This window comes from Nycticebus coucang, chromosome 2 (assembly GCF_027406575.1).
Source record: "Nycticebus coucang isolate mNycCou1 chromosome 2, mNycCou1.pri, whole genome shotgun sequence".
Taxonomy (NCBI): domain Eukaryota; kingdom Metazoa; phylum Chordata; class Mammalia; order Primates; family Lorisidae; genus Nycticebus; species Nycticebus coucang.
In genome coordinates this window covers 13,951,959-13,975,533 of record NC_069781.1, presented here as the reverse complement: position 1 = coordinate 13,975,533, position 23,575 = coordinate 13,951,959, and the positions used below count along the sequence as shown (strand labels likewise).

At 38.2% G+C, this 23,575-nt stretch overlaps 1 protein-coding gene across 14 annotated transcripts in view; it reads right to left on the bottom strand.

The window, feature by feature from the left end:
* STRBP (spermatid perinuclear RNA binding protein) overlaps window positions 1-23,575 on the bottom strand; it is a 211,782-nt gene that overhangs the window by 140,932 nt on the left and 47,275 nt on the right. Inside the window, exon 1 of one of the 14 annotated variants that reach the window (XM_053563010.1) lies at window positions 3,966-4,025. The exons of 12 other annotated variants lie outside the window; for them this stretch is intronic. The gene's annotated coding sequence lies outside the window, so the exon portion shown is untranslated. Of the gene's footprint in view, window positions 1-1,360; window positions 1,383-3,965; window positions 4,026-23,575 lie in introns of those variants that run through there. One more of the 14 variants, XM_053563009.1, reaches the window with a different exon arrangement.

Genomic DNA, 23,575 nt, shown 5'->3' with positions numbered 1-23,575 from the left:
AGTCAGATAACTTCAGTACACCACAAGTGTTTGCTAAGCACCAATAATATCCCAAGGACTGTCCTACACACTCTGGCTATACCAGGAAACAAAACAGACAAATATTCCCAAAATCCCAAAGAGGAGAAACAATCGAAAAACAATAAATATGAGCTGGGCGCCAGTAGTTCAGTGGTTAGAGCGCCAGCCACATGCTCTGGGCCTGGTGGGCTTGAACTCAGCCTGGGGCCTGAATAGCTGGGTGTTGTGGCAGGTGCCTATAGTCCCAGCTACTAGGGAGGCTGAGGCAAGAGAATTACTTTGAGGTTGCTGTGAGCTATAACATGACAGCACTCTACCAAGGGTGACAAAGTGAGACTCTGTCTCAAAAAAAATAAAATAAAATAAAAATGAAAAATTAGGCAAGAGGACTGCTTGAGCCCAAGAATTCGAGTTGCTATGAGATATGATGCCACAGCATTCTAACCAAGGCAACAAACTGAAACTGTCTCCAAAAAAAGGGCAAAAAACAATAAATAAATTCGACAGCATGTTAGAAGGTATGAAAAGCTTGGAAAAGACAGTGAGCAAGCCAGCAGAGGGCAGCTAAGTACACACAGGTAATCCATTGAGGGAAGTACAGTTCTAAACTACCAGGCTTCATTGCAAAGGCAGCACATGAGCAAAGATTTGATGGGGTAAATGAGTCAACTGTACAGGTATCCATGGAATGAGCACTTGTGGGAAAGGAAAGAATTAAAGCATGGCCCTAAGAAAGAAAGAGTGTGCCTGTGGTAAGTAGAGGAATAAAAAAGAGCCAAATATGGCTGGAATAGGGTGAGTTGGAGAGAAAACCAGAAAAGTGGGCATGAGGGCAGAGGTTAACAAACTTTTTCTTTACAGTGTGAGATAATAAGTACTTTAGATTGTTCAGGCCATAGGTCTCTGCTTCTCAATTCTGCCTTTGTAGTGCAAATGCAGTAACAGGCAATACATGAACAAATGTATGTGCCTATGATCCAATAAAATTTTATTTATGGACACTGAAATTTTAATTTCATATGATTTTCACATCACAAAATGCCAATGTTTGATTTTTTTAACCACTTAGAAATGTGAAAACCATTCTTAGCCCACTGGTCATACAAAAACAGACAATAGGTCAAATTTGGTCATGGGTCAGGTGGTCAAGTCCTAATATAGGGTGCTTAGGGTCACTCTATGGACTGCCTTACTCTGACATGGGGAGTCCTTAGAGCAGTGGTTCTCAACCTTCTTAATGCTGCGATGTATTTTCATGTTATAAAGGGGTCGCGACCCACAGGTTGAGAACCCCTGCCTTAGAGGATTTTAAACAGAGAAATGACAATATCTGACTTACCTTTAAAAGATCACCATCTCTTCCAATGTATTTCCATGGCAGTCATCACCACAGTGACTTACAGGAATCTCTAACCCTTCCTCCATAAGCAAATTCCGTTACTTATTTGACTTATTTCACCCATCTTGGATTAATCCCCCAAATTCTTTCCCACTTTTTCAGGACTTTTGCACTTAGCTCATTGACACATACTCTATTCTTGGCATAGGTCTTAGAAATTCAATAACCACAAAGATGACCCTTCGAAACTTCTGGCCTCTCCATTCCTTGTACATGCCTTTTCTCCATTGTTCTTGTGTTCTTTCCTATTTTAGACCCACTCCCCTTTAATCCTCTAATGCTACCACCTTCCACTGTCCCTGTACTTTTCATCCTCACTTCTATTTTTCTCTCCTGGCTAAACTCCGAGTCTAGTTAAATCCAACCCTCCTGGCTATACCACACCAGTAACCATAAACAGCTAAAGGTGGCTAATTGAAAAAAATATATATCACATTATGGTGCTAATTGGTCTTTTTCATGACAGAGAACCACAAAAGGCCCACTAATCAACAGTTCTCAAACAGTAGTAGTACTGCATCCCTACACGGATTTGAAAATACTAAGCTTTTTGGTTGTCACAATGACAAAGTACTCCCAGCATTTGGTACCCTCAGACGCTAAACTTCTTGCAATATTCAAGAAGTGTTCCACCTAAAATGTAAGTAGGAACCCCAATGAAGTTAATGTTCACTGACTTTCTCACTCTCCTGCTGATTATTTCACATCTTCTCTTATCTCTTCAAACATCTATACCTTCATCCCACCTTCTTACATTTGACTGGACCCCTGCTTCCTAGTTCATGCAAAATACCAACTTCATACATGTATTCTCCCTCCCTCCCATTCATCCTTCCTGCTTTTATGAATGAATTATCTCTACTCCTAATTCCGGAACTCAAATCATCCTAAATCCCTTCCCTTTAGCCTACCTAATCAAGATATCACTCAGTAAGCACACCCCCTCCTCTCTCTCCTGGATCATCAATTTTCCTTATTGTCTCTTTCCTAATATATAACAATTTTGTTCCTCCCAATCTTCCCTCTCTTAAGAGAACACCACTACTCCAGCCCTTCAGTTGCTCATGACAAAAACTTCTAAGTCATCCTTGACACCTCTCTCCCTTTCGCACCCCAAATTTGATCCATCATCAAATCTTATCCTTCCAACTGTATCTAATATCTGAACACTCTTAACCACCTCCACTAGTACCAACCTAGTTTGAACAACTATTGTCTCACACCTGGAAAATACAATTGTCTTCCAAGTAGCCATCTTGCTTCCTCACCTAGAGTTTATTATCAGCAATAGCATCCAGAGTATTCCTTTCAAAATCTAAATTAAATTAGGTCATATCACTCCTCTGCATAAAACCTTCCACTAGTTTCCTGTCTCTGAGTAAATACTTTATAATTATTAAGGCGATAAGCCCTAATAAATTTGATGTCCATTAACTTCTTGGCCTCATCCTCTATCACTGTCTTTTGTGTTCCAACCACACTGGTACCTTTGCTGAGGCTCCCACTTCAGAGACTTTATACTTACTAGTTTACCCCTGATTTTCACATAATTCCTTCTCTCACTTCTTAACTGTCTGCTCAAATGTAATCTTATCATAAGCCCACCATCCTTGATCACCCTATATAAAATAGCAACCCCTTTTGTACCAACCCCTTCATAAAGCTCATAGGTGCTGTTTCTAACATAGAATTTACCACTGGTAGAAGATGTATCTTTACTTTGTTTACTGTTTACTTTTTCTTTTGTACACCTAGAACAATGCCTGCCTAGAGCAAAGTAGAAATCCAAATGAATTTCTCAAAATATACAGCATCACATTCAAGGCTCACAAAATCCCTCAAAGGTAGTGAAGAATACAACCAATGGTATGAATTTCATCTATAATCTTTTAAAATATTAAAGCACAAATATACAAAGATATTAAGTCATTTGTCTATGATAACACAGTGAGGGACTGGCAGAGCCATCCCTAGATGTGGGGAGACTGTCTCCCACATTTTTTCCAATTCACATTTCCACAAAGAGCAGGAATGTATTTAATTTTGCACAGTGATCTTTAAAAGCTCAACTTGACAGCTATTCCTTTAAAACATAATCAAACATGAAACAGCACCAGTACTGTACATGCCTCTATAGCTATTTATTTTCTCCTCACTAAAAGGCAGTGGCAGAGATCATCAGCCTACCTTTAGAATTTACAGATCCTGTGATAATTCTGACCAAAAGGAAAAAGAAGGACTGTGCCAAGAAACAGTTAAAAATTCAAGCATTTTCTGTCCTTCTGTGCCCACTGTAGGACACTTAACACTGAAGGGTAACTCAATACCTTGGTAAACAAGCTTCAAACAGTGTCTTTGATTCTCAAAAGATCTTCTGTTGCCATTCTACAGAACATGGCATAGAAACCATATCTGGAGAAAGGCTGGACATGATTATTTTTCTCTTAATGAGGCACTTTTGGAAAACAAATTCAGAACCTGCAACCTAAATAAGCAGTAATGTTAAAAATTACCAATTTTAAAATAAATCAAATTTTCTTTTTACCTTTGCAAAATAGATTTTCCCAAAAAAAGTCTTCTTATGGAAATTTACTTGCAAAAAATTAGAAAGTATAGATTCATCAAGTATTACATCAATACTGGGATTTTTTTTCTTATACAAAAGTGCTAAAAATTAATATATTAGATCCTTTAATAACACAATAATTTAATTTCCAAACTCTTGCCAGCACTCATTCTTCTCTTTCTGGCATCCTCTGCCACAGTTGGAAACCATGTATCTAGGTCAGAAAAGACAAGTAGCTTTTCAGAACAGTTCAATATCTTTGGCTCAAGTGTGATTTTATAATTCAACCCTTTCACAAACTCGTTTTAAAATAAACGCTGATGTAAATCACAAGATTAGTATTACTGATATTTATGAGAAGCCATTGGAAAACATAACTCTGAGGTAATAGACAAAAGAAAAATATGAGATAGGCCATACAACATAATTAGTGCAAGAACAATGGATTTGGGTATTTAGAAGATGTGCATTCTAGTTCCAGCCCTGCCACTAATGAGCTGGACAATTTTGAACAAACCTCAACCTCGCTGAACTTCAACTCCTCCTTTATAAAGAAAAAGGGTTAGACTACACCCAGACTGCTTTTTTTAGTTTAAATATGATTCTATGATAAATGAGAGATCTATAATTCATATGAAACCAATTAAAGTTATTCCTTAAAAGTATATATTGTGATACAATCACATTTTAAATATCATAAATAAAACTAAAAAACAGACAACTGCGGAAATTTGAACAGTGAGTATTTGACATGTTAGAATTATTTCTGGAGGATGATAATGGTACTTTGTGGGGTTTTGGAGGGGAGGGAGTTAATACCTTTTGAAGATACATACTGAAATATTTGCAAATGAATTTATATGAAAATCCAGAATTTTTAGAAAACCATCTAGTTGAGGAGGTAGGGAAATAAAATAATGCTGCCCATACGTTGATATGTATTAAAAATGAATGAGAGAGGACTCTTTATGGTTCAATGGAGTTTTCTCTACTTCTGTGTATTTGAATATTTCCTTAAGAAGATTTTAAACAGGAATAGATTTATTAAGAATCCAAACATCCTACTTTCAATTTACCTGTTGTAAAATGAGATTTTCAGATGTTGTACTTTTTTCAGGCACAACATGTTTCCTTTGAGACTAAATTGGGTCTAACTGCCTACCCAAGGCAAGTAAAAAACCACCCTGGGGGCTTGGTGCCTGTAGCTCAGCGGGTGGGGTGCCAGCCACATACACAAGAGCAGGCGGGTTCAAATCCAGGCTGAGCCTGCCAAACAATAATGACAACTACAACCAAAAAATAGCTGGGTGCTGTGCCGGGCACCTGTAGTCCTAGCTACTTCGGGAGGCTGAGGTAAAAGAATTGCTTAAACCCAAGAGTTTGAGGTTGCTGTGAGCTGTGATGCCACAGCACTCAACGGAGGGTGACAGCTTGAGACCCTGCCTCAAAAAAAAAAAAAAAAATGTTGGGGACCAATTTAGTAATAACTAATAAAGTCAAAGATGTGGATACCTTATCAAGCAACCATATTGTTTCTGTGAGAAGACAAACACCAACATATATACCCAGTAAGACAGATAGTAAGTTCAATACAGCAATATTTACAAACACAAAATACTGGAAACCAAGGGAGATTAAAGATGGCGGCCGAGTAACAGCTTCCCTGCAACTGGGAACAGCGAGTCCGGGGAGACAAGACTCCAGGCATCTCTGGCCGGTGGGATCTGCCTATAATCATCCCTTTGAGAATACAGGGAGCCAGCAAGGGACTTCTGGACCCCAAGAGGAGGACAAAAACAGTGGAAAACTGGCAAGTGGTTGCATGTGTTCGATTGACCTAATCATGCCGGCAACCGTAAGTACAAGCAACAGTGAGACTGCAAACCAGAAAGGCCTTACCTGTGAACTGTTTCGGTGTTCTTGGACTTGGCACTCAGTTGAACTGCCTTGGGGAGAGCTTGAGCAGGAGTGTGGAGAACTTTGGGCACTGTCTGGGGCCCCAGACTGAGCCACTGAGCTGGGCTCAGGAAGCCATTGTGAAAGAACAGCCCCGGAAAGCTCCGCCCTCAGGGTATCAGAGCAAGGATTGGGCGGGTCAAAGTAACCTACTGACTGAGCAGCCTAAAGGCTGGACTGAACTGCCTTACAGCCTTAATCCTTAGGAGCAGAGTGAGACGGTTTTGGCACACTAGAGCCTTGGGCTATTGCCCTCGGTAGAGTGCCGTGCCGTCACAGCTCATAGCCACCTCAAACTCCTGGGCTTGGCACCGCCCAGACCTCCATAAGAGCTGTGCAGTGACCCCTGACCGGTGACCCGCACCCACCGGGCCTCCACATTCCCTGACCAGGAAATGCCGGAGCCAGCAACCCTGTGTCCTCCCTCCTGTGTCCTCACAGCTTCCACACTGGCCTGTTCATCTGGACAGGGACTCTGGTAGCTGCGTGCCCTTTGGAGCCCTCCCTGCCTCTGGGCAGAGCTCTTCTCCTGGCCAGAGACTGCCGGAGCCTTGGGCTCTCTGAGGCAAAGTCACTGGGTGCCTGGCACTCCCAGAACCGTGCGCACCACCCCCAGCCCTGTTGCTGGATCCGGGTGTGCCACAAACCAGAGCTGCTTCCACAACCAGAACTCCCTAGCTATAGCAGCCCCAGAGGAACTACACAGGGTCACTCCCTACAAAGATCCAGCAACAATAGAGTGATCTCGCTGGGGTCTAATCTTGGAGAGACACCTCCCCAACTCTGAGGACAGCCAGAGGCAACGGTGAAAAACAATCATGAGGCAAAATCAACAGAAAAACTCTGGCAATATGAATAATCAGAGTAGATCAACTCCCCCAAGGATCAATGGGGCAGAAACAGCACAAGACCCCATGCACAAACAAATAGCTGAGATGTCAGAAATTGAATTCGGGATCTGGATAGCAAATAAGATTGAATTAGAATTCCAAAAGTTATCTCAAGAATTCAACGGATTCAAAGACCAAATGACCAAAGATTTCGACACATTGAGACAAGAAGTTGCATCCCTCAAAAATCTCAGAAACACAGTAGAATCCCTCAGTAACAGAATGGAGCAAGCAGAAGAAAGGATTTCTGACATTGAAGACAAAGCTTTCAAACGCTCCCAAACCCTCAAAGAAGAAGAGAAATGGAGAGCAAAAACAGACCACTCTCTCAGAGAGCTCTGGGATAATTTGAAGAAAACCAATATTCGTCTTATAGGGATCCCTGAAAGTGACAAAGTGGCTTCACAAGGCACAGAGTCTCTTCTCCATGAGATTATGCAGGAGAACTTTCCAGACATGCCAAGAGATTCTGAAATTCAGATAGCAGACAGTTTCAGAACTCCAGCACAAATTCAACCCAAATAAGACATCCCCCAGACACACCATAATCAATTTCACTAAAGTTAATATGAAGGAGAAAATTCTGAAAGCCAGACGAAAGAAAATCATTACCTACAAGGGGAAGAATATCAGAATAACTGCAGATCTCTCTGCTGAAACCTTTCAAGCTAGAAGAGTATGGTCATCAACTTTTAATCTCCTAAAACAAAATAACTTTCAACCCAGGATCCTGTACCCAGCTAAACTGAGCTTCATTTATGACAGAGAAATTAAATACTTCAACGACATTCACATGTTGAAGAAATTTGCCACAACTAAACCAGCTCTCCAGGACATTCTTAGACCTATCTTCCCTAAAGACCAGCGTAATTCTCCACCACAAAAGTAAACCCACCCAAAAAACTTTTGATCAAATTCCAACTTCCACACTCACAAAAGGATTAAAAATGTCCAGCGGTCTCTCAAAAGGCTTATCAATACTCTCAATTAATGTGAATGGTTTAAATTGTCCTCTAAAGAGGCATAGGTTGCAGGACTAGATACAAAAACTCAAGCCAGATATCCGCTGCATCCAAGAATCACATCTTACATTAAAAGACAGATACAGACTCAAGGTGAAGGGATGGTCATCTATATTCCAGCCAAATGGAAAGCAGAAAAAAGCAGGCATTGCAATCCTATTCGCAGACGCAATAGGCTTTAAACCAATCAAAATAATTAAGGATAAGGATGGACACTTCATATATCTTAAAGGTAATACTCAATGTGATGAGATCTCAATTATTAATATTTATGCACCCAACCACAACGCACCTCAATTTATAAGAGAAACTCTAACAGACATCAGCAACTCGATTTCCTCCACTTCCATACTAGTTGCAGATTTTAACATCCCTTTAGCAGTCCTGGATAGATCCTCCAAAAAGAAGCTAAGCAAAGAAATTTTAGATTTAAACTCAACCATTCAACATCTGGACTTAACAGACATCTACAGAACATTTCATCCCCAAAAAACTGAATACACATTCTTCTCATCAGCCCACAGAACATACTCCAAAATCAACCACATCCTAGGCCACAAATCTAACCTCAGCAAATTTAAAAAAATAGAAATTATTCCTTGCATCTTCTCAGACCATCATGGAATAAAAGTTGAACTAAATAACAACAGGAACCTGCATACCCATACAAAAACATGGAAGCTAAACAACCTTATGCTGAACGATAGATGGGTTATAGACGAGATTAAGAAGGAAATCACCATATTTTTGGAACAAAACAACAATCAAGACACGAATTACCAGAACCTCTGGGATACTGCAAAGGCAGTCCTAAGATGGAAATTTATAGCACTGCAAGCCTTCCTCAAGAAAACAGAAAGAGAGAAAGTCAATAACTTAATGGAACATCTCAAGCAACTGGAGAAAGAAGAACACTTCAACCCCAAACGCAGCAGAAGAAAAAAAATAACCAAAATCAGAGCAGAATTAAATGAAATTGAAAACAAAAGAATTGTACAACAGATCAATAAATCCAGAAGCTGGTTTTTTGAAAAGATCAATAAAATAGAAAAACCTTTGGCCAACCTAACCAGGAAAAAAAGAGTAAAATCTCTAATTTCATCAATCAGAAATGGTAATGATGAAATAACAACAGACCCCTCAGAAATTCAAAAAATCTTTAACGAATACTACAAGAAACTCTACTCTCACAAATATGAAAATCTGAAAGAAATCGACCAACACCTGGAAGCACGCCACCTACCAAGACTTAGCCAGAACGAAGTGGAAATGTTGAACACGCCTATATCAAGTTCTGAAATAGCATCAACTATACAAAATCTCCCTAAAAATAAAAGTCCAGGACCAGATGGCTTTATGTCAGAATTCTACCAAACATTTAAAGAAGAACTAGTACCTATACTACTAAACCTCTTCAAAAATATAGAAAAAGAAGGAATATTACCCAACACATTCTACAAAGCAAACATCACTTTGATCCCCAAACCAGGGAAAGACCCAACAAGAAAAGAAAATTATAGACCAATATCACTAATGAATATGGATGCTAAAATACTCAATAAGATCCTAACAAACAGAATCCAACAACACATCAAAAAAATTATATACCATGACCAAGTCGGATTTATCCCAGGGTCTCAAGGCTGGTTTAATATACGTAAATCTATAAATGTAATTCAACACACAAACAAACTTAAAAATAAAGTCCATATGATTCTTTCAATTGAGGCACAAAAAGCTTTTGATAATATCCAGCATCCCTTCATGATCAGAGCACTTAAGAAAATTGGTATAGAAGGGACATTTCTTAAACTGATAGAGGCCATCTACATCAAACCCACAGCCAATATCGTATTGAATGGAGTTAAATTGAAATCATTTCCACTTAGATCAGGAACCAGGCAAGGTTGCCCATTGTCTCCATTGCTCTTTAACATTGTAATGGAAATTTTAGCCATTGCAATTAGGGAAGAAAAGGTGATCAAGGGTATCCACGTATGGTCAGAAGAGATCAAACTTTCACTCTTCGCAGATGATATGATCATATATCTGGAAAACACTAGGATTCTACTACAAAACTTTTAGAAGTGATCAAGGAATATAGCAATGTCTCAGGCTACAAAATCAACACCCATAAATCTGTAGCCTTTATATATACCAACAATAACCAAGCCGAACAAACAGTCAAGGACTCTATTCTTTTCACAGTAGTGCCAAAGAAGATGAAATATTTGGGAGTATACCTAACAAAGGATGTGAAAGATCTCTACAAAGAGAACTATGAAACCTTAAGAAAAGAAATAGCCGAAGATGTTAACAGATGGAAAAACATACCATGCTCATGGCTGGGAAGAATCAACATTGTTAAAATGTCTATACTACCCAAAGCACTACCCAAAGCAATATATAATTTTAATGCAATTCCTATTAAAGCTCCATTGTCATACTTTAAAGATCTTGAAAAAATAATACTTCGTTTTATATGGAATCAAAAAAAAACTCGAATAGCCAAAACATTACTGACCAATAAAAACAAAGCAGGAGGAATCACGCTACCAGACCTCAGACTATACTATAAATCCATAGTGATCAAAACAGCATGGTACTGGCACAAAAGCAGAGAAACAGATGTCTGGAACAGAATAGAGAACCAAGAGATGGATCCAGCTACTTTCCATTATTTGATCTTTGACAAGCCAATTAAAAACATTCAGTGGGGAAAAGATTCCCTATTTAACAAATGGTGCTGGGTAAACTGGCTGGCAACCTGTAGAGGATTGAAACTGGACCCACACCTTTCACCATTGACTACGATAGACTCTCACTGGATAAAAGATTTAAACTTAAGACATGAAACTATAAAAATACTTGAAGAAAGTACAGGGAAAACTCTTGAAGGAATCGGCCTGGGTGAATATTTTATGAGGAGGACTCCCCAGGCAATTGAAGCAGTATCAAAAATACACTACTAGGACCTGATCAAACTAAAAAGCTTCTGCACAGCCAAGAACACAGTAAGTAAAGCAAGCAGACAGCCCTCAGAATGGGAGAAGATATTTGCAGGTTATACCTCCGATAAAGGTCTAATAACCAGAATCCACAGAGAACTCAAACGTATCAACAAGAAAAGAACACGTGACCCCATCTCAGGGTGGGCAAGGGACTTGAAGAGAAACTTCTCTAAAGAAGACAGGCGCAAGATCTACAAACACATGAAAAAAAAGCTCATCATCCTAAATCATCAGAGAAATGCAAATCAAAACTACTCTGAGATATCACCTAACCCCAGTAAGAGTAGCCCACATAACAAAATCCCAAAACCAGAAATGTTGGCGTGGATGTGGAGGAAAGGGCACACTTCTACACTGCTGGTGGGAATGTACACTAATACGTTCCTTCTGGAAGGATGTTTGGAGAATACTTAGAGACCTAAAAATAGACCTGCCATTCGATCCTATAATTCCTTTACTAGGTTTATACCCAGAAGACTAAAAGTCACAATACAACAAAGACATCTGTACCAGAATGTTTATTGCAGCCCAATTCATAATTGCTAAGTCATGGAAGAAGCCCAAGTGCCCATCAACCCACGAATGGACTAGCAAATTGTGGTACATGTATACCATGGAATACTATGCAGCCCTAAAGAAAGATGGAGACTTTACCTCTTTCATGTTTACATGGATGGAGCTGGAACATATTCTTCTTAGCAAAGTATCTCAGGAATGGAAGAAAAAGTATCCAATGTCCTCAGCCCTACTATGAAGCTAAATTATAGCTTTCACATGAAGACTATAACCCAACTATAGCACAAGACTATGGGGAAAGGGCCAAGGAAGGGGAAGGGAGGGGGGAGGCTTTGGTGGAGGGAGGGTAATGGGTGGGGCCACATCTATGGTGCATCTTAGAATGGGTACAGGTGATTGCACTAATGTACACAGCTATGATTTAACAATAAAAAATAATAAAATAAAATAAAATTAAAAAATACTGGAAACCTAGAAGTCCATCAACAAGACAATGAAGATATCTACTGCACAGTTTATGAATGACAGTGATGCAATTCATAATGTCTAAACTTTAAAATAAAGTTGATGAAAAGCCAGTTGCAAAATAGTATGTACAAAGTAATGCCTTTCATATAAGCTTGGAAAAGGTTACATACAATTTATGGAAAGAGATATAGATATACATTTTTAGTACAAAAATATTCATGGCAATGACAAAAAATTCAGGAGAGAGGTTACTTCTGAGAAAAGGAGACATAAAACAGGATCAAGAAGGGATATATACATAGTACATATCCTGAGCCACTATGTCTTAGAAGAAAAAATAAGAAGTTTGGTAAAACATTAAGATGTGGAAAAGTTATGTGTGGTGTCAGTATACAGTTATTTATCATACTCTAGTTTGCCTATATGCTTTAAATAATTTATAATTTTAAGATACTTTTTACATTTAGTCCACAGATAAAATAATTCAGAAAAAACTTGGTCCTCTTCAGCAGGAAACTATCTTAGCTTCAAGGATTAGTAAAATGACTACTCAATATTAACTAAATATTGATACTAGGTGGAAGACAGCAGAAAGTTCTCCCATCAAAGATTGTAAATTGCTGTTTTTTCTTGTTTTTTAAGTGGAATGAGACATATTCCATCATAGATTTGGGGAGTAGCCAAAGATACTCAAAACTCAAAGTATTAGAGGGTAACAGGTATAAAATCACTGCCATTGTTATGAAGGTCCCAAAAGGCATGATAGGAGGTAATACTGCCCCAAACATTCTAATTTAAATTTTTTAAAAGTCCAGTAATACTTTTATTAGGAGAGATCCGTGGAGAGCCCAAGATGGTCTCTCAAATCCCTGTAATCTGGCAGAACTGCCTCTAAATTCTGTCTCCCCTGCAGATTTTGTCAGGACTTGGTTATAGACCTCAACTAGGACACAGTAAACTATTAGGGAGGGATCTAGAATAGGCCTTACTCTAGGGCAGGAGCTGGCAAACTTTTTTTAAAGGTAAAACAGTAAATATTGTTGCCCTGAAGGCTATTCAGTCTCTGTGGCAACTACAGAACTTTGCCACTGTAGAAGAAAAGCAGCATTAAAGTGGGACTATAACCTGGCTAGCCAATCACATAAGTTTTAGTTAGGAATTAAATGAGAAAATATATATAAAAGTATTAGATAAAGCACTATACAAACATAAGTTATTTTTTGTGATAGCAACAATCACAATCTTATCAACAAAGCACAAAAAGTTTTCCAGGTCCACTTTTCTGGCAGAAAAACAGCATGTAAAGGATGATTATAAAAAAGTACAAACTGACCCAGATGTGGTGGCTCATACTTATAATCCTAGCACTTTGGTAGGCTAAGGTAGGAGTTCAAGACCAGCATGAGAAAAGGCAAGACCCTGACTCTATTAAAAAAAAATAGGAAAATTAGTTGGGTGTGGTGGTGCATGACTATAGTCCCAACTACTATGCAGGCTAAGGCAGGAGGATCACTTGAGCCCAGAAGTTAGAGGCTGCAGCGAGCGATAAGAAGGTCACTGCACTCCAGCCTGGACAACAGAGTGAGACCCTGTCTCAGACTATAACAAAAAAAAAAACACAAGGTGTATGTGCACTATTATGTACATGCATTCATGCTGGGGAAAGGGGACTCAAGATTTCAAATCTGCTAGAGAACAGTGTATATATAAAAATCACAGGAGAGATGGGTATCTACCACAAGAATGCTATTAATAAGCTGAAGAGCATATAAATGAAGTACATTTTTAAAATTTTAAATTAGGGTATAGAAAAATTCATTTTTAAACGTTTTATTAAAGAATAAAATAAATCTGAATATATTAAAATCAAGAACTATGGGTCATCAAAAAAATACCTTGGAGAGGGGAAGAACAGAAAAAAGCATAAATAAGTATTTCAGAGAAGAAAAAAACAGAAAACCAATAAAGTGGAAACAATATATTAATAACAAAAGTGATCAAAGAAATGTAATAAAAATAAAATGCCATCTTATATCCATTCAGGCTTTAAAAAATTAGAAAGTCTGAAAATACCAAAAGCAAGAAAGAACATGGATCCACAGGGTCCTTTATATACTGATGGCAGAAAAAAAGTATTCAGTCTTATTTTCACAAATTGAATAATACCATACCCTGTTATCCAGGGATTTTTGTCCTAGGTATACACCAAGAGAAACTTACACATGTACTAAAAGAGACATGTATTGAAATGTTCATAGCAGAACTATTCACAAGCAAAAACCTGGAAAATATGCAAAATGCCCATTCATAGGTGAATGAACTCTGAACATTAATGTGATGGATTATTCAGCAAAGTTAATTAACTACAATGACATGCAACAATATGAATATATATGTATTAGAAATACATTACGTAAAAATACAAAGTCCCAAATTTAAAAGTATTCTAAGAATTCACAAAGACGTGAAAAAGCCATATAAAAAACAGAAATCAAGAGAATTATGAACACAGATCAACAAAGACTTCAGGTTTGAATTCTTTGATAGGAAGGCATGTAAACTGAGGCAAGAGGATCTCTTAAGCTCAAGAGTTTAAGGTTGAGTTTAAGGTTGCTGTGAGCTATGATGCCCTGGCACTCTAACAAGGGCAACAGAGTAAGAATCTGTCTCAATCCATCAATAAAAATAAAAACAGGCTATATATAGACCAGTGCGACTGTTTCATAAACAAGGATTATGGTTAACCCATTATTCAATACCGTGCACATTACATTCCACTTTTTAAAAAGATTCTTAACCTATATTAAATTTTTACAAAATTAAATTTTGGTCTTCCTGATTAAGTATAATTTGGGGGAGACAGGGTCAAATCCACTCAACCATGAACAGTTGACACTATTTCCCTAATACGTATTTAACTTAAAAATACTGAATTACTGATAAATACAGTATTCTAAGTTATTATGTGTTATTATGTCTGAGTATAATTCATAGACCATGACTTAACTCGTGGTATATCCAAATATAACAGTATTCACAAAACTGCAATTTAATAAGTACTCTTAGCATGCTGTATACTGGAAAGGAAACAAAAATTTCTACAACTTATAAAAAATAAATTAGTTTTTCACAAAATGACTTCTCACTTAAACCCCAAAACACAGGCACCAACTCAAAAAGAATCTTCTTTCCCATGAATTGTGACATTTCCAAGTCAATTTTATTAACTTTTCCAACCTTTTGCTCAGAAAAAGAACAAGGCCAGGCACAGTAGAGTGAGTGGCTTACACCTGCAATTCTAGCACTTTGGGAAAGTAAGGCAGGAGGATAGGTTGAGCCCAGGAGTTCAAGACCAGCCTGAGCAACATAGTGAGACCTTGTCTCTACAAAAAAGTCGAAAAATTAGCCAGGCATGGTGGAATGCACCTGTAGTCCCAGCTACTCAGGAAGCTGAAGCAAGATCTCTTGGGCCAGGCTATGGAGGTTATAGTGAGCTATAATGACACAGCTGTACTCTAACCCAGGTAATAGAGCAATACTCTGTCTCAAAAAAAGGAAAGGAAAAAGGAAAGGAGAGTGGATTGGGGAGGGGGAGAGGGGAGGGGAAAGGGAAACAGAAACGGAAAGGGAAAGAGAAAGAGGGAGGGAGGAAGATTGATTTACTCCGTTATTAGAAAATTTTAAATTAGAGTTTTCATAACAACTAACTTAGCCACTTAATGCATATACATATTTAACATTTCAGAGAAAAGACTATAAAAAGAATTTGTTCTTATGAGTTTCCATTACTGCATTTTATAATTTCCAATTAATATGGTACATATTGGACTTTATATTCACCTACCTCTGACCCAGAGGTTCGTGAGGAAAACAGTACGTAAATGATAAACACTAATGAAGAATGACTTTCATAGGTAAAAAGGGCCCCCTTGTCTGAATTTCCAGGGAAAAACAAACTTCAAACTTCTAAAGTCTTTAGATTTATATTTATCAGCGGCAAGGCTTTAAACAGCCCAACTATCTAAGTAATAATGAGTCTCCCCTTCCAAAAAAAAAGAGAGAGGCAGAGGGAAAAGAACAAACACATGTAATGATGTAAAAAAGTAGATTCAATTACTTGGTTAAAAGTTATTCACCTGTCAAACACTCTTTAAGACCTCCATGGCTTTCCCAAGATAGATCATATTACTATCAAAAATATTATCCTCAAATAAACAAGATAACATTAAAGACAGACTAGAACTAGGAACATTTCATACCAGGCAAGATACTAATCAGTGAATAAACTGAAGTCTTAAATACATACATATTCTCATACAGCATTATATAAAGCAATTTTTATAAAGTAGTAAGCAAAGCAAATTCAGCATCATAAACAAATCCTGTGAGCTTCAAAGTCTCAACATTTGCAAATGGAAAGACAAGCTCATAAATTTTAAAAACTCTTACCATATCCCACAACTAGTAAATAGTAGAGATTAAATGTAAATTCAGGTCTGATGGCTAGACTTCTATTCAAAGAAAACTAAAGAAAAAAAAAATAGAACTAAGCCAGGATAGTTCACTCTTATGCTACCAGGGCACTAGTTTGACTATCTTTTACCACCTACCAACTCTGTAACTGTATCCTACTTGATGGCAGATACTGCTTTTTGTTTACTCCCATATTCATAGGGGCTAGGAAGTAGGCTCTCAAATCTTTGCCAAATGAATAAGCTTTTGTATCTTTTGTAACAACTTGGAAGGATTTGGAGAACACTCTCCTAAGTATCACAGGAATGGAAAAACAAGCATCACACATGCTCAATACTAAATTGTAACTAGCAGATTAACAACTACTGGCTCACTTGAGAGAAAAACTCAATTTCAAGAAGAGGGGAAGGAGGGAGACAGTGATTTCCCCAAGTTCCCACTCCTACCCAAAGAGACCAACAAACAGGTATATTTCCTGGGTGAAGGAAACAACTGCATCTCTGACTTTACCTTAAAAATACAAACAAGGTAACCCAATTGCATGTACCCTCATAGTAATCTGAAATTTTAAAAAATGAGTATACAATTGAATAAATGATTGATAACACAACTATGACTCCTGACACTTCTGGTGGAGAATATATGCAAGTTTTCATCATTCTCTACAGTCACAGCACAGCTAGACTCATAACTTAACAGTTTTGCCACAAGGATTTCTCTCTACTAGACTCCATGCAAATTAGTACCATGGTCATTGCTGCTGTGCTGAACATCCTTTAGGAACTAATTAGCAAATCCAAGCTTGTAACGGTATGCTTCAACTGAGATGTCAACACCTATTCTTTCTAAAGAGGCTTTATTCAGAGATAATTCATTTAAGGGAATTACTCATATAAATTGCAAATACTGCTACTATTATCACTCCCCCAATTACATGACAATCTTGTAAAATGATTACCTGGGCAAATAGCCTTCATTTTTTATCTCCAATGTTCCACAGAGTGTACAAAACACTTTACACTCTACACGAGTAGGGCGTCGGCTCCATATGCTGGAGGTGGCGGATTCAAACCCAGCCCCGGCCAAAAACCGCCAAAAAAAAAAAAATTGATGAAGGTGACAGGAAGAGATCTTCATCAATAAGTAAAATGTAGAAGCAGCACCTGTGGCTCAGTGGATAGCGTGGGTTCAAACCCGGCCCCAGCCAAACTGAAGGAAAAAAAAAAAAAATAGCCCGGGCATTGTGGCAGTCACCTGTAGTCCCAGCTACTCAGGAGGCTGAGAATTGCCTAAGCTCAGAAGTTGGAGGTTGCTGTGAGCTGTGACACCACAGAACTCTACCAAAGGCGATAAAGTGAGACTCTGTCTCTAAAAAAAGTAAGTAAGCAAAATGTAAGGTTAGGCTTTCTATTTAGTCTTATACTATACAAACACAAACTCAACCCAAAAGATAAAAGAAGTTTCAAGAATCAAAACTGTCACAATGAAGAAATGTATACAATCCTAAACGATACTGTCATATAAAATTTTAAGTCACTGTTAGAGGTTAGTCTTTTACAAAACAAAGTTATTCAAAATGACCAAACAGGGTCGGCACCTGTGGCTCAATGAGTAGGGCACCAGCCCCATATACCGAGGGTGGCAGGTTCAAACCGGGCCCCAGCCAAACTGGAAAAAAAAAGACAAAATAGAAGGATAATTTGACCATCTGTTAACAGAGTGGTTAAAGGTTAGGAACAGAGACCAGAAAGGGGAACAAAAGTATCTTATTCCAAGAATAACAAACCATATGCAGAGATATTCCCTTGCCAATTTATAAGAACACAAAGGATATGGAAAAGAAATGGGAAAAACAATACACAGCATTTAAAGGAATTCTTTTAAGTTGCCAATTAAAACAGGGAAAACAGTTGCCAATTAAAATCAGTATTATTCAATCTTTTTTATCTCACAGCACACTTGAACCTATAGTTAAACTTCTGCAGCACACTTAAATTATGTTGATCAAAAAAAAAAAAATTTTTTTTTTCCAGGGCACACCTAAGATCCTCACAAGCGCCACAACACACCACTTGAAAATCACTAGACTAAGTCATTAGTAATTAGACCACAGAGATCTATAATATAAGAAACAGTACCGGGTGTTTAGTTCCCCCCAACTTAAAGCATGTCCACTGACAGGCATGCTCTAGTGAAATCATTCTACTCAATGCAAATCTACATGATTCTTAATAAACAGTCACCACATAAAGCTAAACCTCATTTAAAACTATACTGAGCTTCTTCTTAGGTTATTTTCACTAAAGGCATTTGATTTAATGCTAAACTGTTTTTTTTTCTTTTTTTTTTGCAGTTTTTGGCTGGGGCTGGGTTTGAACCCACCACCTCCAGCATGTGGGGCTGGCGTCCTACTCCATTGAGCCACAGGCACCGTCCAATGCTAAACTATTCTAACCTTAAAAGAAATACACAAGTGGTATCCATTATTTAATTATTTCCTATTGTCCTTTAAAATAATATACGAAGACACTGGTATTTTAATATTGCAAATTCACACTGGTTTCTCTGACATATTTGCTTTTCAACTTCTTTTTTTTTTTTGTAGAGACAGAATCTCACTTTATGGCCCTCGGTAGAGTGCCGTGGCCTCACACAGCTCACAGCAACCTCCAACTCCTGGGCTCAAGCGATTCTCTTGCCTCAGCCTCCCGAGTAGCTGGGACTACAGGCGCCCGCCACAACGCCCGGCTATTTTTTGGTTGCAGTTTGGCCGGGGCTGGGTTTGAACCCGCCACCCTCAGTATATGGGGCCGGCGCCTTACCGACTGAGCCACAGGCACCGCCCTGCTTTTCAACTTCTTAAAGATCAATAAGCCTTCACTTAAATTCATTCTAGCCTGTCAGCTGTAATGCTTCAATGGCTTTATATAATTTCCCTTAGAATAAAATTTTAACAACAAGGCAGTTTTTTATTGTTTATACTTATGGTGGAAGATTAGTTAGCATCCTCAGGTTGCAAACAATTTCCTGAAGAAGACAAATTAAACATTGCCCATGGATAATGTTTCTGAATTCAGCAACCTGCACAATCCCTACATCTTTCCTGTGGCATCTTTTAGCTTTCTATAATAGTACAGTGTTTTATCACAAATCTAACACTATCTCCTTACCTCTCTTCTTACTAGAGATTCTTTTTTTTTTTTTTTTCTTTTGGCCGGGGCTGGGTTTGAACCCGCCACCTCCGGCATATGGGACCGGCGCCCTACTCCTTGAGCCACAGGCACTGCCCACATTTTTTTTCTTTGTAGAGACAGAGTCTCACTTTATGGCCCTGGGTAGAGTGCCATGGCCTCACACAGCTCACAGCAACCTCCAGCTCCTGGGCTTAAGCGATTCTCTTGCCTCAGCCTCCCAAGTAGCTGGGACTACAGGCGCCCGCCACAACGCCCAGCTATTTTTTGGTTGCAGTTTGGCCGGGGCTGGGTTTGAACCCGTCACCCTCGGTATATGGGGCTGGCGCCTTACCGACTGAGCCACAGGCGCCGCCAGCTTACTAGAGATTCTTAACATAGAATGCTTTCTCCACTGTTATTTTTATTGATATAATGAATTAACTGCGGAGTGGATTAGGAATGAGACATACTATCTAATCACAAAAACAATGCAATATGGAAATAACCTAAGTAAACTACAGCATATTTATACATTAAATACAACTTTAAAAGTTTTACATTTCCTATGTCAGATGAAGAGGTAGCAAGAAAATTATCCTATATGCCTTGTACCGGTGACTGGAATTGTGATTAACCATGTACCAGGTATTGGGGTAAATACTAGCATACATAATATCATTTAATAATTATGACAACAATAATAAAATGATGCCTAATCCTTAAATAGTGCTTACTGTTCTAAGCGCATTATACATACTATTTCATAATGTGTACACTGTTCTAAGTACCTTACACATATTATTTCATTTAATCCTCACGACAACTCTGAGGTAAGTACTATTTTTCCAATTCACGGGTGAAAAAAATGAACCTTTGAAAATATAACTAACTTAGCCATGGTATAAGTGAGGAAGTAACACAGCTATAATTGAAACACAGGTTGGAATATAAAATCAAGTTAAGCTCTTGTCCTCTAAATAATGATTGTTATCACTCCACCCAAACAACTCTACAAGGGTTTCCTTTAGAGCTCCCTAAAAGACAAATAAGAGGAATATATGATGCTACATAACAAAACACACCTCACATACAATCTTATCTCCAACAATGATACTTATAAACTTCTGCTAGAGCCAAATAAACCTTGCTGCCAATCCCCAAATCCATCATTCAGTTCCCCATGCCTTACTTCATGTGATTTGCCCCTGAGCAAAACAGCCTCTACAATTTCAATACCCAACTCTGCCTGGGATTCAGATCAAATTCCACCTCCTTCCAGGACATTCTTTGACTACTCCAGTCAATTGTAAAATTCTCTTTGCATAAATTCCTTCAGTAATTACCGCAAGCTATCCACAATTCTACCTATTAATCATATATTGCCTCATATTACAGCTTGAATGTTTTCAGCATGCTTTTTCTCCAAACTATAAATTGAGGGCCAGAACTACATCCAAAAATTTGGCATATGCCTCAGTCCATAGCAGTTATATATAAGAGGAGCTCAATAAGTACTATTAAATAAATGTGGGTTTTTTTTTTTTTTTTTGAGACAGAGTCTCACTATGTCGTCCTGGATACAGTGATATGGTGTCACAGCTCACAGCAACCCCAAACTGTTGGGCTTAAATGATTCTCTTGCCTCAGTCTCCCAAGTAGCTAGGATTATAGGCACCCACATACAGCCCAGCTAATTTTTTGTTGCAGTTGTCATTGTTGTTCAGTAGGCCCAGGCGGGTTCGAACCCACCTGCCTCAGTGTATGTGGCTGGCACCCTAACCACCAAGCTATAGGCGCTGAGCCTAAATGTGTTTTTATTTGGTGAGAAGTAGTAAGACAAAGGAGAGGAAGTACAGGCTTGGATGTCTGACAGACCTGGATCTTAATCTACCACTCTCCAGCTATTTGACAGTCACAAATTATGCTAAATTTCTTTTCTCATTTCTACAAACAAAAATAAACCTACACCTCACAGAATTGTTACAAAATTTAAATAAAAGAAAATAAGATTACTTTCAAAGGAGGGACAGACTGACAACTCTCAATATTTAACAATGGAAGCCAGGAAACTGAGGAGCTGAAGCCTCAATGCTTCAAATAACTTCAAATTACCTTCCACTACAGAATTCTATACCCAGTGAAAATATCTTTCAGGAATGAATGCAAATAAAGGCACTTTCAGAAAAATAAAAACATACTATGCAACCAGCAGACCTTGTACTAAAAGAAATTCTAAAGGCTGTTCTTCAGGAAAAAAGAAAATTATCAGAGATTAAGACAGAAAAAGAACAAAGAGAGTGTTAAGTGTTATGGGTAACTCCAAAGGAATATTAAAAGTTGTAACATTATAAAAATAGTATTCAACATTTAATACAGTTATGTGTTTCTTAACAAAACAGATATGCTCTAAGAAATGCATTGTTAGGCAATTTCATCACTGTGTGATCATAAGAGTATTTGTATATATAAACACAGGAAAGGTGCAGTAAAAATATGGTATCATAATATACAGGACCACCATTGTATATGTGGTCCATCACTGAAATGTCTTTATGCAGTAAATGACTGTAAACTTGTAAAGCTTAGATAAAACAAAGTACACAACTAAAATAGCATGTAAACTGAGAAGAGGACAGAAAGTTAAAGTATTTTACAATGCAGATATTATCAGTATAAAGAGTAGTATCAATTAATAGTATCAATTAATAACAGAATCTAGTAAGTTAAAGACAAGTGAGACTCTGTCTTAAAAAGAAAAAGAGAGAGGGCGGCGCCTGTGGCTCAGTCGGTAGGGCGCCGGCCCCATATACCGAGGGTGGCGGGTTCAGACCCGGCCCTGGCTGAACTGCAAACCAAAAAATAGCTGGGTGTTGTGGCGGGCGCCTGTAGTCCCAGCTACTCGGGAGGCTGAGGCAGGAGAATCCCTTAAGCCCAGGAGTTGGAGGTTGCTGTGAGCTGTGTGAGGCCATAACACTCTACCCAGGGCCATAAAGTGAGACTCTGTCTCTACAAAAAAAAAAAAAAGAGAGAGAGAGAGAAGAGAAAAAAAAAAAAAGAAGAAGGTAAGTGGGGCAGAACCTTGGGTCTCTAACACCTTCCTATGTTTCAGGTCAGAATCTCCTCCCAACTTGACTGTGGCTTTGACTAACAATATGTTTCCACTAATGGAGTCCCTCCTAACCATGACTTCAGAGAGTCATTTCTCCCAAAGTCTCTCTTTACTCCCCACCCCCACAAACTGGGACTCACACCCCTGTCGCTGGTAGCAATAGGGAGAATAGTCAACAGTTCATGTTCTTTATGCTCTCCCAATAACCAGCACAGCATTCTGGGACAAGTCCCCTCCTCTCCTTGGACCCCAGTGTTCCTATTTATAAATGAAGGGTTGAGACAGATGATCTCTTAAGACTCTTCAGATTCTCACATTTTGTTACCAATGAACTTTTTGAATATGCCTTTTATTTTGAAAACTTTAATACCTTCAGGAAAATTTTAAAAATATAACAATTAATTCCTACATTCCCTTACTTAGGTTCACCAAAAGTTAACATTTTGGTATATTTGCTGCATCTCTGTTTTTTGTGGAACCATTTGAAAGTAAGTTAAGACATCTTGACTTTGCCTCTAAATACCTCACTGTACCTCCTAAGGAAAAGGTCACAATCCCTCATAACCACAATACCATTATCACACCCAAAAAAACTGTCAATAATTCAACAATATTCAATTTTCTCTCATTTTTCAAATTTCCTTAATAAGATTTTTTTTTTTTTTTACTCCAGGACCTAATCAAAGTCCATACATATTACTCTTTGTCACTTTAGTCTCTTGTAAGCTAGAACAGGCTCTCATTTTTCTGTTTTTCTTATCAGTATCTTCTTTTAATAGTACAAGCAAACTATTTTATAGAATGCTCCACATTCTGATTTGTGATTATTTCCTCATTTCTGACAATGATGTAACCAAAGATAATGTTGGATAGTTCTACTGCATCAAGTTGGAGATACCTGATAACATGATAAATGCCACACCTCTGTATTGTAGAATTATTTTCCCTTCTGTAAGTAGTTAAGTCAGGAA